Raw genomic sequence first — 19,356 nt, forward strand, 5'->3', positions numbered from 1 at the left:
GCGGGCCGCCTATGGTGCTAAATGGGCGGTCATTGCCGGCTGGTGCCGTGGTAAGGGACTGGACCCTATTCGCTGTCCTGTTTCCCATTTGCTGTCCTTCCTCGAGGAGTTGCTGGATCTAGGGCGATCCCCTTCCACCTTGAAGGTGTATGTAGCAGCCATTTCCCGTTGGCATGTTGGGTTTGGTGGTTGCTCTGTTGGCTGGCATGGGGATGTCGCGCTGTTCCTGAAGGGTGCCAGGCGCTTGTGTCCACCCAGGCGCCCTGTGGCCCCTACGTGGGATTTGTCGCTAGTGCTTGCGGCTCTTCAGTCCCCCCCCTTTGAGCCCGTTACAGGGGCGGATCTCAAGTGGCTCTCCCTGAAAACCGCCTTCCTGTTGGCCATTGCTTCTACCAAACGGGTGGGGGAATTGCATGCTCTGTCTGTGTCTGAACCATGCTGTCGGTGGAACCCGGATGGCTCCGGTGTTACACTGTGGACTAATGCTTCCTTTGTGCCAAAGGTACCTGCAGTGGCTGGCAGTGTGCTGCCACTCCGGCTTTCCCGATTTAATCCTGGTGCCCCCTCTGAGCCTCTTTGCCCTGTCCGAGCGCTTGAGGCGTATGTCCGCTCCACGGCACCCATTCGTCGGACTGACTGTCTCTTCGTTTGTTATGCTGGCTCTCGGAAAGGTCAGGCCCTTTCTAGACAGCGGTTGGCACGTTGGATTGTGGAGATGATCTCTGTGGCTTACTCCTTGCAGGATCAGCCCCTGCCGAGCGGCGTGCGCTGTCACTCCACTAGGAGCCTCTCCACCTCGTGGGATGCCATGACCGGGGTGCCTCTGGAGGCCATTTGTGAAGCTGCTTCCTGGACGGCGCCAAGCACCTTGACCAGGTTTTACAGGGTGAACGTCGCCACGCCGCATCCCCTGCAGGGAATACTGGAGCAACCGCCTTCTGCATCCCGCTGAGGTTAGTGGTGTTGCTGTGTTCCTTGGGGCCTCCGTAGGATCCCTCGGGACCCTGTTGGTATGCGTCATCCAGTGCTTGAAGCACCGCCTCTGGCGGTCAGTAGGGATGAAATAGAACGAAAGTTACGTATGTAACTACGGTTCTATGAATCCCGGATGACCGCCAGAGCTCTCGGTCCCACGGTCTCCGCGTGCTCGTGAGAAGATTGTCGAGACTGGACTCCCGGTGTCATGTGACTATATAGACTCACGTGAGCCACCGGTAGGTCACATGTGACCATGTTGTTATTAATTTCTCGACCTGCGCATGCGCAAGAATGATCATTCAGTGCTTGAAGCACCGCCTCTGGCGGTCATCCGGGATTCATAGAACCGTAGTTACATACGTAACTTTCGGTCTGTGGTGCGACGGACCCAAGCGGAACTGCTGGGGTGGAACGAGGAGGTCCCTTATCCTCCTGGATTGGATTGGTGGGATCCCATCTGCGTAGGAGTCCTTTAATTAAACATATCGGAGGCGATCTCATCCTGGAGGAAGGATATTTTGAGCGATTTTTAGTTTGTTTTTTTAAGGAAAGTTTTATGGTGTAGTGCTAGATGTGAAAAGACAAAAACTAATGACTCCTGTTGTGGTCCCTCTGGGAATAAACCCAGTACAGTATGTACCAGTCTCTGTTTCCCTGGGTTCTGACTCACTGGCTCCCCCTTATTGTTAAAGAACATTTTGTGGAGACACTAAGCCATACCAGCTTGTCCTGTATCGACATTGGCTGAAAGGCCACTTCGAAAGGAAATTGCCATTACTCCAAAAGCAATATAAAAAGCTAGATTCGTCCTGTGAAGTATTTGGCCACAATGACCACATTACATTTCCACTAAATAGCAGTGAATTTGCAAACCTCAGAACACCATGCAAACTGTGAAGCACAGGGGTGGCAGAATCATGTTGTGAAGGTGTGTACTGCATGAGGGACTGGGATACTTCACAAAACATATAGCATCATGGGAAAAAAACATTACTCGGAAATATTGAAGGAACTTCTTAAAACATCTCCCAGAAAATGAAGGCTTGGACTCATATGAGACTTTTAAATGGACAATGGCCCTGAGTACAACACCAAATTAGTTCTAAAGTGGCTGAATGACAACAAAGTCAACGTTTTAGAGTAGCTATCACAAAGCCCTGATCACATTGTAAATTTGTGGGCAGAGCTGAAAATGTATGAGCAAAGCTGCCTACAAATCTGACTCAGTAGCAGCGGTTCTATCAAGAGGAATGTGAGAAGGTGGTGGAAGGATATCCCAAATGTTTGACCTAACTCACTGGGTTAAAAAGGTAATTCCACGCAAAGTTGAAAAAATGTTGGCAGGTCTGGTCGTAATTGACCAAAAACCGGGAAAATTGAGTCTGATTGACTGTCATACAACAAAAACATCACTTTTAATTGATAATCATGACAAATACCTCCACAGTTTGGTACTGTATTCCCTAAAAGAAAAATAAACTATTACATTGTATAACAAAATACCAGTACCACAGTACTATGATGAAAACATCAGTCTATCAAAACCCAAACGATCATTAAACATTTTTCATTCTTTCACCATTGGGCTTTAAGCAATAAATAGAGCTTTGTGTGACCAGGTAAAAGGTTTGGTTATAATCACTAGTGCTACTGTCTTAAACAAGGAGAAGGTGAGGCAGTTTTCTAATCAACAAAGTGCCAAGATATTTAATCAAACATAAGGGAGATAAGACAAGGCTATAAAAAGGTTGTTTCATCATTGGAGTCTCATGATTAGTAGTTATGTAGAAGAAGACTCAAAGTGCCTGAGTACATCGACTGGCCAACTTAAAACCCAACTAAATTCCCACTGGGGGAATAGTAGGCATGAAGAAGACTGAATAAAATGGAACTGGGTTGAATAGGGAGGCTGTAGTGAATGGATTTGTTGTGAAATGGAACTGACATTGAATCCATCTCATACAAGGCACTATAGTACGTATGCTGCATAGTGAATAATTAAACTAAAACTGAAATGAACCCAGCTGATTGGGGAGGATTGTCTAGATGGATAAAAAGGATGAAATTCTTGAGAGGGTTAAGGTTCCAATTCAATTCAAAAATATTTTATTATTCCTGAAGGGAAATTAATTAATCCTCAATCCTGCTTGAACCTGATGATGGAGATCTTTGTGAAGCATTATGAGAAATATCTAACTAAAAGAAATTATCGCTGTCATTTTGGTTTTCGTGATCATTTTTAGTTGTACAGTTGGTTAAATGTTCTTCAATGCCGCTTCATTAGGTAGGTCTTGCTGGGGTGAAGTCTCCCTGGCACTGGCTCCAGACTGAACTGAAGTTTCGGGACCATTTTTGCCTGTATTTGCATGATAGCATTGCAGATTTTTTTGCTGGCCATCTTTGATATGGAGCTGGTTCCTATTTCCAGTAGGCAAGAAGCATGAACTCCATGCAGAAAGATCTATGGCTGGGATGTAAAACCACAACCTTCGCTCTGAAACAATACTACCAACTGCGCAACCATGGAGCCTGTTTTTCACATGTCACATATTTAATTTTGGTGACCTCGTTTCCTCAGGTTTTTGTTCTTAGTTGACAGGAGTGGTACCCGGTAAAGCCTTCTGCTGCTGTAGTCCATCTGCTTCAGAGCTCCAAGGTAATTTCTGTTCAGAGACAGTATTCTGTATAACTTCTTTGTAAAAGTCATTTGAGCTACTGCTGAGTTTCTGTCATCTCAAACACCAGTTTGCCTCACTGGATATTTTCTCTGTTTTGAACCATCATCTGTAAACACACAAACCCTTTTAATTCCTTATTCTAATGTTCTCGTAGAACGCCAGCAAGTCATCATCACTACCTCTAGACACCCCAATGCTTTGCGTTGCTGCGATATGATTGATTCATTTGCAAATTGGAATTGAGAAGGTGTGCCTAATAAGATAACCAGTGATTGTAAATGTGACTCGTCTTCCCTTCTCAGGAATATCCAAGTTTTGTTTTCCTAAAATGCCTGAAAAAAAAAAAAAATTAACTGGATCTAAAGACCTCAAAATAAGGGGTAAAGGATATGGACAGATGGTTGGAAGCTTAGAAAAGGGGTTCTGAGAGAAGAATTAATAGGTAATCAAAAATGCATTTGAGCTGTGGCCTTGCTCTATAATTGCTTCACCGAATTACCTGCATTTAGATAAGAAAACACATTTTCAATAAATAGAAAAACAAAACCCAGAACAGTTACAAAAGACAACTTCCATAAGCACAAAAGCCAGTAGGAAACACTATTAAAAACACATTCAACAACCTTCAGAGTTAATGGCATCTTCATTTGTGAATTCCCTTCGAGCTGAATAAATGCAATCACCAAAGTAGTTATTTAAATACCTTTCATGTGCATTCATAATTTACCAGAAAAAAAGGGAACCAGAAAATCTGAAACATTATCCTCATATTCCCACTATTTAAATCTATAAGACTGAACAGTAGCTCAGTAAGCCTCCATCTGATGCGTCCGTTTCCTGGATGGGGGTCACCTTCTGCAGAAACTGGCCCCAGTCTGGACAGCGCAGTGGTAACTGGGTCTGGAAGTGGTTCCAGAACCTGAAGGCCAAAACCAAAGAATAAATTTAATTTTGTGGGTTTTAAAGAAATTAAAGCAATACTTTTTTTAGCGTGAGTATACTTGTGGTGGTAGACATCCGGATCTCGGCTGATTTGGTTCTGAAAGCCAATGTACAGGTCATCCTAGAGGCAGCCATGCAGGACCACGTACCTCATCACACCGATTGTGTTTTTAATCTCAAAGTAAAACACAGAGAAAGTTTTAGATTTTCCTTGCTGTCATTCTTTAACTTTATCCTAGAGGGATCAATATGCTGCACTTATTTCCTATTTTCCTAGTTTGTTTTATTGTCTGTTTATACATTTAATTACTTTTGCATGAGATAGTTGTTCATTCTTTCTATTTTCTCAACTGAACAATGTCCATATATTATTGATGACAAGTGTTTACTGGTCTCTCAAACCATTTGGCATCGCTTATACAAAAGAGCAAACTTGTACTTCCAAATTTACTCTTTATTTGTTGATTACCACCTCTAACTTTAAGAACTTTGGATATTTTTAATCATAGTGTGTACATACGTACTCATATAGTAATGACAATAATTACACGTTTATAGTTTTTATTGTCTATACCTGCTTGTTCCTACTCAGAGGGGTTGGAGCCTATAGTGTCAATGGCGAGAGGTGGGGCGCATCTTGGACAGGTTGTCAGTCCATAACAGGGCCAACACATATAAAATAAATAGGTGAAATACCATTCACATGTACAGGGAGAAAACATAGGTACCCATAGAAGACACAGGCAAGCACTGGGAGAACATGCAACCTCCATACATATTGATTTATACCCAGGATCTTCTTGCTGTGAGGCAACAGCCTAAAAGATTTGGCTCATAAAGCCCACCAGGGTTAAACTGTTATATCCCTGCAACACATTCTAAAACAAATCTGCTCCCAGCTTTTATTAGAATACGTCTTTTGTCAGATCTCAGTGCTGCATTTGACAGTGATGATAGTAACACCCTTATTTAAAGATTGGAGGAACAAAGGGTGGAATTGTCTGGTAAGTGGTTCAGATCTTATTGACAGGGCAACTGTGTGTCATTTGGTAGGTATAAATCTAAGCCAACAAAGATCACATTAGGGGTTCCTCCAGGTTCTGTTCTCAGGCCACTTTAAGTGAACGTTGACGTGATCCCACTAACTCATATTATGGAGCACTATGACATCTATTATTCTATCTTCTATTACCTATGTAATCCTCTTCGATAAGTGTGTCCAAAACATCAGTGAATGGATGGGTCAGAACCTATTCTAGGCAAATGCAGACAAGACAAAACTCATTGCTCATTGTCAAACATGCCAGATTAGAAATCAGTACTTAACTAGACCAGATGAGGCAGATGTTTGCAGCTAAGATGTTTATATATATGCCTTTGGATGGTATATAAAATATGCATCCATTATATACAGGGGTTGGACAATGAAACTGAAACACCTGGTTTTAGACCACAATAATTTATTAGTATGGTGTAGGGCCTCCTTTTGCGGCCAATACAACGTCAATTCGTCTTGGGAATGACATATACAAGTCCTGCACAGTGGTCAGAGGGATTTTAAGCCATGCTTCTTGCAGGATAGTGGCCAGGTCACTACGTGATACTGGTGGAGGAAAACGTTTCCTGACTCGCTCCTCCAAAACACCCCAAAGTGGCTCAATAATATTTAGATCTGGTGACTGTGCAGGCCATGGGAGATGTTCAACTTCACTTTCATGTTCATCAAACCAATCTTTCACCAGTCTTGCTGTGTGTATTGGTGCATTGTCATCCTGATACACGGCACCGCCTTCAGGATACAATGTTTGAACCATTGGATGCACATGGTCCTCAAGAATGGTTCGGTAGTCCTTGGCGCCCATCTAGCACAAGTATTGAGCCAAGGGAATGCCATGATATGGCAGCCCAAACCATCACTGATCCACCCCCAGGCTTCAATATGGGCATGCAACAGTCTGGGTGGTACGCTTCTTTGGGGTTCTCCACACCGTAACTCTCCCGGATGTGGGGGAAACAGTAAAGGTGGACTCATCAGAGAACAATACATGTTTCACATTGTCCACAACCCAAGATTTGCGCTCCTTGCACCATTGAAACCGACGTTTGGCATTGGCATGAGTGACCAAAGGTTTGGCTATAGCAGCCCGGCCGTGTATATTGACCCTGTGGAGCTCTCGACGGACAGTTCTGGTGGAAACAGGAGAGTTGAGGTGCACATTTAATTCTGCCGTGATTTGAGCCACTTTGGGGTGTTTTGGAGGAGCGAGTCAGGAAACGTTTTCCTCCACCAGTATCACGTAGTGACCTGGCCACTATCCTGCAAGAAGAATGGCTTATAATCCCTCTGACCACTGTGCAGGACTTGTATATGTCATTCCCAAGACGAATTGACGCTGTATTGGCCGCAAAAGGAGGCCCTACACCATACTAATAAATTATTGTGGTCTAAAACCTGGTGTTTCAGTTTCATTGTCCAACCCCTGTATGTTCGGCTCCTTTTTGCTGCTGAGTTCTTCGAGTGGTGCTTACCTCAATGTAGGAGTGCTCTCTGTCTGGCCTTAAGGAAGGAAATGACAAATCCAAAAAGTCCACCAGGTAGTCATAGCCATTACTTAGTGGTTTAAAGTTGTCATCTGTTTCTATTACCTACATGAAAAAAGTTAGTAGTGAGAATAATTAAAATGTCAGTAATTATAATATTTTAATTTTGGATATCAAATGGGTCAAGAGTAAGGGTTTGTGTAAGAAGAATAAATAAAAAGTGTAGATAAGAAAAAAAAAAGCAAAAGAAAACCCAGGTAGATCTTAAATACAATATTGAGAAAAAGTTTAAAATATTTTGTCACTAATTTAAAAACCTTTTTTTCTTGTCATTTTGATGAATATGGCTTAGATATTATGAAAACCTGAATTTCAGTGTCTCAGAAAAGTAGAATAATACATAATACTAATAAAGAAACATTTTTCAATGTATAAATGTTATGCAATTGCCAAATTATGACCTACACAAACATGAGGACGAATCCTGACTTGACAGATGTCCAGAAGACAGTCCTTGACACCTTCCACAAGGATGGAAATACACAAGAGCTCATAGCCAAAGAATCTGGTTGTTCACAGAGTGCTGTACCCAAGATAGAAAGCTGAGTGGAAGAAAAAATGTGATAAGAAAAGTTGCGCCAGCAAGAGGGATAACCGCGGCCTCAAGAGGACTGTCAAGCAAAATTCATCCAATGTGGATGAATTTTAAAGGGGGGGAAAGAGGATCGGGTCAGCAGACAGAGGAGTACAAATGTTGCATATTTCATGTCAAGCCCCTTCGCCTTGGGTAGATCTACAAAACCATGCAGCCTCCATTAAAGACTTTTTCAGCATTTTCGACAAAAAAGTCAGAAAAATAATCTTTTGTCCAAGAGAAAACATTAAAAAAGCATGCAATTTACATTCTTGAGAAACGGTCTCAGCCTACACCCAGCTGGAGTGAGCAGGTTGAGTCAAGTAGTAGTCATGCTTGCATTTGAAGTAGCTTAAGCAGAATGCAATCTAAATTTCCCACCAGTAGTTGCTTTTTCTCCCTTTGTTTGATGAAACTGGATTAGGTTAATGGCTCTCAAACGTACACACAACTTAGAACATTTCAGGTTCTGAAAGGGTTACAACTGCCATGTGATTGGCTGATTTGAAATTTGCGTTAACGAGCAGCTGGACAGGTGTACCTAATAAAGTACCCGGTGAGTGTATACAACAAAGACCTTGCTAATGCTAAAGTCATGGGGGAATATGGTACACTTTGCATTATCACAAGCGATGAAGCCGGGCTTGGAGAATGTTATTGCGTTTGAACCATTCCACTGTATACAGGTCCTTCTCAAAATATTAGCATATTGTGATAAAGTTCATTATTTTCCATAATGTCATGATGAAAATTTAACATTCATATATTTTAGATTCATTGCACACTAACTGAACTATTTCAGGTCTTTTATTGTCTTAATACGGATGATTTTGGCATACAGCTCATGAAAACCCAAAATTCCTATCTCACAAAATTAGCATATTTCATCCGACCAATAAAAGAAAAGTGTTTTTAATACAAAAAACGTCAACCTTCAAATAATCATGTACAGTTATGCACTCAATACTTGGTCGGGAATCCTTTTGCAGAAATGACTGCTTCAATGCGGCGTGGCATGGAGGCAATCAGCCTGTGGCACTGCTGAGGTCTTATGGAGGCCCAGGATGCTTCGATAGCGGCCTTTAGCTCATCCAGAGTGTTGGGTCTTGAGTCTCTCAACGTTCTCTTCACAATATCCCACAGATTCTCTATGGGGTTCAGGTCAGGAGAGTTGGCAGGCCAATTGAGCACAGTGATACCATGTTCAGTAAACCATTTACCAGTGGTTTTGGCACTGTGAGCAGGTGCCAGTTCGTGCTGAAAAATGAAATCTTCATCTCCATAAAGCTTTTCAGCAGATGGAAGCATGAAGTGCTCCAAAATCTCCTGATAGCTAGCTGCATTGACCCTGCCCTTGATAAAACACAGTGGACCAACACCAGCAGCTGACACGGCACCCCAGACCATCACTGACTGTGGGTACTTGACACTGGACTTCTGGCATTTTGGCATTTCCTTCTCCCCAGTCTTCCTCCAGACTCTGGCACCTTGATTTCCGAATGACATGCAAAATTTGCTTTCATCCGAAAAAAGTACTTTGGACCACTCAGCAACAGTCCAGTGCTGCTTCTCTGTAGCCCAGGTCAGGCACTCCTGCCGCTGTTTCTGATTCAAAAGTGGCTTGACCTGGGGAATGCGGCACCTGTAGCCCATTTCCTGCACACGCCTGTGCACGGTGGCTCTGGATGTTTCTACTCCAGACTCAGTCCACTGCTTCCGCAGGTCCCCCAAGGTCTGGAATTGGCCCTTCTCCACAATCTTCCTCAGGGTCCGGTCACCTCTTCTCGTTGTGCAGCGTTTTCTGCCACACTTTTTCCTTCCCATAGACTTCCCACTGAGGTGCCTTGATACAGCACTCTGGGAACAGCCTATTCGTTCTGAAATTTCTTTCTGTGTCTTACCCTTTTGCTTGAGGGTGTCAATAGTGGCTTTCTGGACAGCAGTCAGGTCGGCAGTCTTACCCATGATTGGGGTTTTGAATGATGAACCAGGCTGGGAGTTTTAAAGGCCTCAGGAATCTTTTGCAGGTGTTTAGAGTTAACTCGTTGATTCAGATGATTAGGTTCATAGCTCGTTTAGAGACCCTTTTAATGATATGCTAATTTTGTGAGATAGGAATTTTGGGTTTTCATGAGCTGTATGCCAAAATCATCCGTATTAAGACAATAAAAGACCTGAAATATTTCAGTTAGTGTGCAATGAATCTAAAATATATGAATGTTAAATTTTCATCATGACATTATGGAAAATAATGAACTTTATCACAATATGCTAATATTTTGAGAAGGACCTGTATATGTGACCTTCTATCGGGGCTCTTCGTCATCCTCTAACAGACGGCGACGGTCCGAGACGGGAGCCTCAGCGCTAATCCCTGTAATCATTCCTCTGCCTTAAATTGGATTAAAGGAGCTAAAAGTTTGAAACTGTATGAGAGTCGTTCCTTTTAAGACTCTTTAGATAGAGTGTGTGATTGCATCTGGGGAGCAAGTATCGGAGGAACTCCGAGGCATCTGACCGCCAACAGGGTGCGGTAGCTCGGACAACACACTATAGTCAGCTTTAATCATTGTAATGGAAAATTATTTTAAAGTGCTCTGATATTCCCTTCACCTCTCTCCTCTGACCTCTGTGTTTTATTAGTGTTCTGTTATTTAGAGCAGATGGACTCTAAATTCAAATGCTGGAGAGTTTTATGGTTAACACTTCCTGAAGTGTATATTTCAAGGGAAGGTAGATGGGTGCCCTCATAAATAACTTTGTTAACTCTGACCCGGGGAGGGTCTAGGGGCCATATTTCTAAAACTCTTTGAAGTTGAGATAACACCCTCATTTTTGGTATAAATACTGTTTGTGATTTCTGTTCGGGGCTCTGTTTCACTGACTAACCTCAGTGTCAGGGTCTTCAAACGCTGAATGCCTTTGAATAAAACTTATTTAGACAAAGTCCGGATTTTCTCTTGTTATGAGTCAACTTCTACCCACTTTGATAAGAAAAATCCACAACAATTTTAGCGTCACGAACAGGATCTAACGTGCCAGAGGAGACCGCAGGAGGGGGACACGGACGTCTGGCCAGCCTGAGAGTTGTTCTCAGTCCACTTCCATTTTACGGAGGGGAGTCCTCATGTCCGCCTGCGGCTTCTGGCTGATTAGATCCGAACAATTTGTCGTCAAATATATCTGGGTGAGAAGTTGCTCTGTATGATATAATGTATATTATTATTTTTATTACACATTAACCATCATCTCCTAACTAATTAATTAGGTTCCAGAGTTGCGAGAGGGAGGACATCAGCTGAGGGCCCGGTCACCCTGCAAAGGAATTGCAGGGAGGTTCTTATTGGTAACAATAAGATAAAGCAAAACACAGGGTTTTGCGGGTGGTTTTTAGCAATTTTCTACACCTCATAAAGGAGAAAAGCCAGACGGCAGACGTGCCGCTGAACAGGTAAAAAAAAAAAAAAATGGTTCCGGAACCTTGAGGCATCAGGGGTGTCTCCTTCTTCATACTCTGATTTATAAAATAATGAAAGGAAAAAGTGGGGATGATTGTGTTAAATGTGCTTTAATTTGGAAGATAAGTTTGGTTTTTCACAGCGTGGAAGTTTGAGTGTAAATAAGTTAAATAGTTTAAATAGTTTCAAGTAAAACAGTTGATGGAAAAATAAATAAAAAAACATAAGAAGAATATTAAAAAGCACAGAGTGCATCAATTAAGGGGTTAAAGAGTTAAAACTTTCCTGAAGGAAGTTTTTTTTGTCTTAAATATTGCGATCAGTCGGTAAAGAAGGTAAAAGTGAAAAGAGACATTAGAGATGCGAAAAGAAAGTTGTTTTAGAAAGGAGTATAGTTCATGTTGTGGAAGGAAGTGACAGGCAGGTGGACAACTGACTGACTGACTGATAATATGTATTTGTACAAAATCTGAACCTATACTAAACTTTTCTTTTGCCTCTCTCACACACAAATACACACATATATGGGATTTGAGTTCAACATCTGCGTTTTTGAGTCTGGATTTTAGAAACCTGCCCTTCTCCATGGCTACTCCGCCAGAGACGCTTCTCCAGCACGGCCTGAAAGAGAAAGATCTGCCTTCCTGCATGTTGAAAATCGCAGTGTGACTTTCTACAAGAAAAAAAAAAACGAAACTCAGAAGAAATCTGGACCCACTGAGATGGACAATGATCCATGCTGTTTGCAAGAGCTAGAAGAGTGATACACTGGATTTATATTGAAAGCATCTTGTGCGGGCAGAAGAGAAACCGGAGCAAAGTTTCTTCTTTCTCCCTCCTGGAGAAGTTAAAGTGGACAAAGAATGATTGAATGTCTCACCAACAGACCGGGGAAGGGCCTGGTTGTTTTTTTGGACTGATGGAGAACTGTGTGCCTGACAGTCTGACTCTGGAGCGATTTAGAAACTGATGGGGGTAACGTACAAACACACATTTGCATAAATCTTTTCCTATTTTCTGCAATGAAGAACGCTTATTAACCGCTGCTCATGTGATGCTTGCTTGACGTTGACAGATATAGCGGTTTAAAATATTATTTTAGGGTTAGAAAAGTATCTTCAAAAGGGTGATAACTTAGCTCATTTGATACTTTGCGGTTAATTCTTTTAGAGAAGCAAGTTCTCTTTCGTCGTGGAATATTCAGGGTCAATTATTCTAGTTATTAAAAGCAGAGGAAGTTACAACATCTCCAAAACTCAGCAGTAACCAAGTGTTTCTATGTTATTCTCAGGACACATCTCATGAAGGAGTATTTTTAAAACCCAGCGAATGCGTAAAACCTGATGGGTTTCTCCTTCAGGTATTATTTTCTGTTGTCAGATTTTGTATTCCATAAATCTAATGGGTAGAGACCTCATTAAAACAGGCTTAGTTTTACTGCAGATGGTCTTCATACAGTCTCTGACACAGTACTTACAGTTTGGTGCAGTTTTTGTCCACAAGTGTTAACTGACACTTATGGAAAGTACAAAGTCATTGTTTTTCACAGCAGCTGCTGGGAAGAGGTTATATTAGTGTTTTTTTCTTCCCTCTTCTGATTCATGCAGCGTGTTGATTTACACTGTACCTTATATCAGGTCCTGACAAAAAACTATGAAAGGTTTGGTTCTGCAGGTTCTTTTTTCTCCCTTTGTAGAAGGAAAGGACACCTGATCAGTTCTGTGTTGCATAGAAATATTAAAACACTTGTTGTTTTCTAAGATATCACCAGCTAAAAACTTTTAAAACTTTTGAGAGTAATTGGTTTTGTTAAACACATTTTCCTTGGTAAAACAAACCTTTAAAATGAGTATGAAAAAATTGGGTTATTTAGAAAGAATCTGATTGGACAGTGGTACCACACAAAAATTAAACTAATCTCATGCTTCCTAAAAGACTCTGCATGAAAAGGCCTTCAGAACCGTGGAGTTATTTTCCACCACAGTATCAAGTTTTTTAAGCATGCTTTTTCTTTATTTTAAAACAGATCTGGTTTTTTGTTTTGTTTTTGGCTTTTTAGCATAATGTTGTCTGAAGCTTCTTATGAACTGGGTTAGGAGCAAATATGATCTGAGGTAAATTAGGAGCTGTGAACTAATAATTTAAATCTGATTATTGTCCAAGCAGAAATAATATATTTAGCCAATCCTTCAATCTCTGCAGAAAGTTAACACCATTGCTCAATGCAGTAGTACTCAACTTGTGGTTCCTGGACCCCTGAAGCCTGTAAGCCATAGATTTTGGGTCCATGAAATTATAATACTTAATTAAAGGTAGGCTGATTACTTATTAAAATAGATCTAAGCCAATGATGAGTTCCAGTCATTTTGGTGACTTTGAAATGCAATAATACTCAAAAATTTCTACTCTGGGGACACAGATTGGAGTTGAAGAGTTTAGTTTTGGAACCAAGGTTAGGATTTTTATAACAGAATAAAGACAAGTAAAATCCTTTATTTTAGGAAAAGAAAAGAAATAAAGGCCCTCTTAACAGTAAGAGGATGGTCGGCTCAAACTCAAGTCTCCTTGTTTGATTTCTTAGGGTTTAAAGATTAAAGGACACAAGGTGATTTCAGATTACTAAGAGATAAAATATTGGAACATTTATCAGCATTTGGATTGTAAAAGAGGGGTTCTAGTAATAAGTTTTCCCCAACTCTCAACATTTAAATAGCCAAATTAAAGACAATTATATTTGTTCTTTTTTAAACACTATGTGGGAAAAAGTCCAGTTTGGAGACAAGCTTCTTATCTTAATTTATGATTAAGTCAAACACTGCAGTTTTGTTTAGTTTGGGTATAACATGAAAATGTCAATGCTGACTTTTCTAATTTCGCCTCGGGGATCAATAAAGTATCTTTGAATTTGAATTGAATTAAATTAAAAATACTTCTTTGCATTTAACTTGAAATTCTGCAATGCAGCTGCAATTAAATTGAGCAAAACAAAAAGAGAATTATAACAATAACTCTCAGGATTGTAGTTATTATTACAGAGTTACAGTACAAAGAATTAGCAAAAGGTTTCAGCATCAGTAAATTTGGATTCATATAAGAGAAAACTTGCTGGGCTTCTAAATACTTTGAGATTTTTTGGACTATGTGCACTCATTTTTAAAAAGGATCCTGACGATTGTCATAACAAAATTTATCAATTATAGCATTAAAAGATATGGTTGAGAAAACATATTCTGAAAAGAGATTGTTAAAAATTTCTTTTAATTCTTGAAGCTTCAAATTTGGCCATTTGTTTGTCTTTGATGTTTTGTCTTTGTTTTGTTGGAATGAATGTTTGTTTATATGTTGCATGAAACAAGAATCCATGTTTAGAATAATGTTTCTAAATCCCAGATTGATTAAACTTTGAGTTTTCAGGAGAGTTAAGAAGCAGCTTGTTTCTCAGGTAGGTGCATGTTAACAGTTTTGCAGTTTAAGTTACACTAATGTGGGATGGGATGAAGAAACTGTGGTTCCGCCCATAGGCTGTCAATCAAAGGTTAGTTCTGCCTGACTCCGCCCACCTACCAGGTTGGTTCATGCCTTTGTTGTCATGGTAACGCTCAGCACCTCCCTTCCTGAGTTCTAACACTGTTTAAGAGACAATAGAATCAAAATGCTGGTAATGATTGTTGCCTTAATAACATGTTTTTTTTTTTGTATAATGATTAAGGATGTAGCATGACTTTTAGATTTATGTGTTTTATTATTAAAAGGTTAATGAAATAGTTTAAACTAGTTTGAAGAATTAGTTTTGCATGCAGAATCATTGGTGATTTATTAGATTGAAAGTTTCCCTGGTGCCATTAAGCTAGCTGACAGTTCAAGATATGCAAAAGTAAGGAATATATTTTTGATAAAGAATCAGAGTCATGCCTTTATACTTGGTGGGAATTATTTATTAGATTCAATTTGTAGGGTTTATTCATCCAAATTACATTGGATGTCCATTAATCTAATACTCATCTTTGTACAAGACAAATCAGGATGATATGTGACTAATTTCTAAGTGAGACATTGATTAACTGAATAACTAAAGTTTGTGTTTTGTTGTTACTGGAACTGAATTGCAGTTAAAAACATCTGGATTTTCTTTATGTTGCTTTCGTTAAATTCATAGTGACACATAGTTATGTCAGAATTCATTTCTATGTAATGTGATCTTGGTTATTAAAACATTTTTGTACAAACTTTTTGCTGGATTGTCGCATGGGTTGGACCCTGCGCCAGGAGAGGGGAATGTCAGAATAAAGTAACATGGGGTTCCAAAAGTTTTAGCACTCATGGGAAAAAGGGTAGCTCATACCTCCAGTGAGGACTTAGTGACAATGCGAGAGAGACGTTGTACTTTGTTTATATAAATGGTGCATAGTTCCCTAAGACCACATTATGAAAACCTCTCTGAAATTATGGTGTTGATTTTTTGTGAAATTTTATATCTCCACAAATTAGACCATTTTTGAAATTCTTTTTGGGTTTTCTGAAACTATGAAATGTTGACCTGTAATCAGACCTTCCTCAAACATCATGTCACATTTTTGATATTCAGAATTTTTAGCTGATGGTCACTGCTAGTATATCAGGTGAAGTCAGAAGATCAATTCTTTTGATTTTGTTGGATGTTTTGATGAAGTTCATGTAGTTAAGCACTTAGGTTTGAGAATGGGACTTTGAATTGAAAATTAGCCAAGCGTTGTGAAGGCTCTACCTATTGTTCTCACTTATGTGAGATTGAGAAAAATGACACAGGCAAATCTCAGTCCTTTTGAAGTGCTGTGTGGCAGGTCTCCTAATTTGGACATGGGGATATTGCCAAGAAAACTTTCTTCCACATCTTAGTGTGAAGATAGGATGTTGTTTTACTGTCAAAACCTGTCCACTGTGTTTTCTCAAGTTTCACAGATGGTGAAGGCTGCATTACCAGAAACAGCCACTTCCACCCTCCAGTCCTTTATTCCTGGCGACTGGATTCTGGTCAGAGAATTTAGGAGAAAACACAGGAAGTCCAGGGCTGGAATGGCCCATATCAGATCCTACTAGACACCCAGGAAAGCTGCAGCAAAGCTCCAGCTCCTCCAGCTTCATCTGGCTTCCAGGACACAAGTCATCTTCTAACTGGATCATCTACGGCTGAAAGGTGTGAGGACAGCGGACCGCCACAAGACAAAGAACTGTAAGCTGATCACTGGCGAGTGATTGAAGAACACTGTTCTTACAAGGGCACAATAATCCCTTGGGCAGTGCAACGTTATTTCAGAATCTACTTAAGGCCATCGCATTGCCTGAAAGTTAGAAATCATAAGGTCATTTGCCTCACTGCACACACACCACAGTGAGAGATTCTTTCCTCCCACTTTGACAGCAAGACTGACTCTGAGGAGGAAATCTCGGATGCTTTTATCTAACTTTTATGTTTATTGCTTGATATTTATCATTATGGTATTATTACAAATTTGAATGTGTTCATTTCCACCGTTGTTTAGTTGGACTATGGAAGCCTAACTTCCAGCAGGTTAGAGTTCCTGTTTCTAAATATGTTTCTAGAGGAGCTTCCTACGACCGCCCACCTGTACCAGACTGGTAACAGGGCAGCTTGAAGCCACTCAGGAGAGACAGCAGGATTTTTTGTTTTTTAAGTTGTGTTTATAATTTGTTTTCTTTAAAAAAAAACTGTTTGCTTTCAGTACCAGAAGAAAGGACATTCCACTTTAAGGTCACAATGTAGTTAAATGGAAGATGGTCTGTTCTGATGCTAATGATTGGTATTGCAAGTATTTTTTACAACTCTTGTGTTCATTTGGGAAAAGGTACAGCAAAGACAATGTAAGGCTAATTTGAGGAATTGTGCTAATAATACTCATCAGCGGATTCGAAGAGAGTTTCATCACTTTTCTGACTACTATGAACATGCTGATAATGTTTGGTGGCAACTGATGCATCAAACCGTGAGGAAGATAAGAAATGATAGTTGTTATGTTTGTTGTTTGATTCCACGTGTTATTAATGATCAACCATTTTTGGTACCAGTTCCTATTGATACTACTTATGCTCTAGCTACTTTCTTTCCAGATAACCGGTTGGTGGAGGTCATTTTTCCTTGGGTGAGGAATTATACTGTTAGGGAAAGCAGAAATGTTAGTACATTTTCTAGTGAGATTAATTTAACGTGTGCGTCTACAGGAACTCTTTATAGAATTCGGGGTATTAGAAATCCGATTAAAAATCCAGATATTTGTATTACACAGGAGGAAAGTACACCTTATTTCCTTGGGAAGACAGTAGGTTGCGAAGCTATTATATCTGTTTTATGTGCTTTAATCAACAGACATAAATTTGAGTCATGTCCTATCAGAACTGATCCTTCTACTATTTCAGGATCTTTGGTCCCTGATCCCTTTGTGTTAACTTTTAATCTTACTGTTTTATCTGAGGAAGGTTTCACTGTTCTAACTACGGAGCAGCAGGCTATAAGAACTATGAGTTTGCAAAATAGAATGGCTTTGGATTATTTGTTAGCTGAGAGGGGTGATGGTTTTGAATAATTTTCTTTTAGTTATGTGATTATCTTGTAATCAGAAGAAAGGAGTGTAATGGAAAATTATTTTAAAGTGCTCTGATATTCCCTTCACCTCTCTCCTCTGACCTCTGTGTTTTATTAGTGTTCTGTTATTTAGAGCAGATGGACTCTAAATTCAAATGCTGGAGAGTTTTATGGTTAACACTTCCTGAAGTGTATATTTCAAGGGAAGGTAGATGGGTGCCCTCATAAATAACTTTGTTAACTCTGACCCGGGGAGGGTCTAGGGGCCATATTTCTAAAACTCTTTGAAGTTGAGATAACACCCTCATTTTTGGTATAAATACTGTTTGTGATTTCTGTTCGGGGCTCTGTTTCACTGACTAACCTCAGTGTCAGGGTCTTCAAACGCTGAATGCCTTTGAATAAAACTTATTTAGACAAAGTCCGGATTTTCTCTTGTTATGAGTCAACTTCTACCCACTTTGATAAGAAAAATCCACAACATCATATTAATCATAATTCTCAACAACAACATTGTGGCTGGTGAAAATGCTGAGTGGCTAGTAACTTTGGAAAACCATTTCCATTTAAAGACAGGTCAAGTCAGCGGAGTAGCCCTTTAGTAGTTAGGTGGAAGGCAGATGAGGCTCCGTTTAGTGTCTTCAGTTTGGACCGTATGCTCTCAGTCTCGGTGCGTGTGCCAGGCGGACTGTCGGAGCGGATTCTGCTCATATCAAATACGGAAAAACAACATTGCTCATTTAAGACAACATTTAAGCTCAATTGTCTCATTATTTCAGAGTCTTGAATAAATACGGATTAAAATTATATTTTCTTGGGAGGTCAGATAAAAATCAGCCGCTAATGTTCTGGCCGGAGGACAAATAGGAGAGGATCGCTCTAAAAAAAAAACAGAACAATCTCTCCCGATCACCTAAAGTCCGGACCTGATCCACAATACAATAGACATGCTCAGATAAGTATAACCAACAAAAAGTCATGACTTTTTTTGTGCACAGCTTTAATAACAATTAATGTTATGGTAATTATTCTTAATAACTGGCTTTTATAGGCTAAACTCCAAATTAACAACAGGGAGATTTTTTTTATATACAACATATTTATATACAACAGATATATTGTAATGCGAGGAAACAAAAATCCTGCTACACAAGGAATCTTTATTATGAGAGTCTAAAGGTTCTGCAGGAGCCTTATTAAAGCACATATATACTGATGTTAATAATTTTAATATCTGTGCGGTTCATGGCTTACCTCCAAAAATATGCAGTTTATCCTTTTCAGGAGACTCGGTAAAATGTGTCGTGATGTGTTCTTCCGTCCTGCAGGTGTCAGAGCAACAGGGCAAGACTAACTCTGACTTGTTTCTATAATGTTCCTGTAATAAAAGGCAGAGCAGTCTGCATCACGAGGAAAGGTCTTTCCTTCATTCAGCTTCTAAATAAAAACAAAGTAAAATTATTGTTAACCTTTTTTGTATGATTCACAATAACTTACATTTAGTCTAAACCCAGCCGAGACAGAGAACTGGTACAATATGTCTTATGT

The 19,356-nt window shown here is 40.0% G+C and overlaps 1 long non-coding RNA gene across 2 annotated transcripts; it reads right to left on the reverse strand.

The window, feature by feature from the left end:
- Nucleotides 1-2,376: 2,376 nt before the first annotated feature.
- LOC124882818 lies at nucleotides 2,377-19,156 on the reverse strand. 2 transcript variants are annotated; one of them, XR_007042000.1, is made up of 5 exons: nucleotides 19,063-19,156; nucleotides 7,605-7,741; nucleotides 7,128-7,244; nucleotides 4,658-4,773; nucleotides 2,377-4,575 (listed from the first exon to the last, which is right to left on the reverse strand). It is a non-coding gene; the product is annotated as an uncharacterized LOC124882818 (long non-coding RNA). The 2 variants fall into 2 exon arrangements; XR_007041999.1 differs by lacking the exon at nucleotides 7,605-7,741.
- Between the last annotated feature and the right edge of the window lie 200 nt (nucleotides 19,157-19,356).

Source organism: Girardinichthys multiradiatus, chromosome 17 (genome assembly GCF_021462225.1).
Source record: "Girardinichthys multiradiatus isolate DD_20200921_A chromosome 17, DD_fGirMul_XY1, whole genome shotgun sequence".
NCBI lineage: Eukaryota > Metazoa > Chordata > Actinopteri > Cyprinodontiformes > Goodeidae > Girardinichthys > Girardinichthys multiradiatus.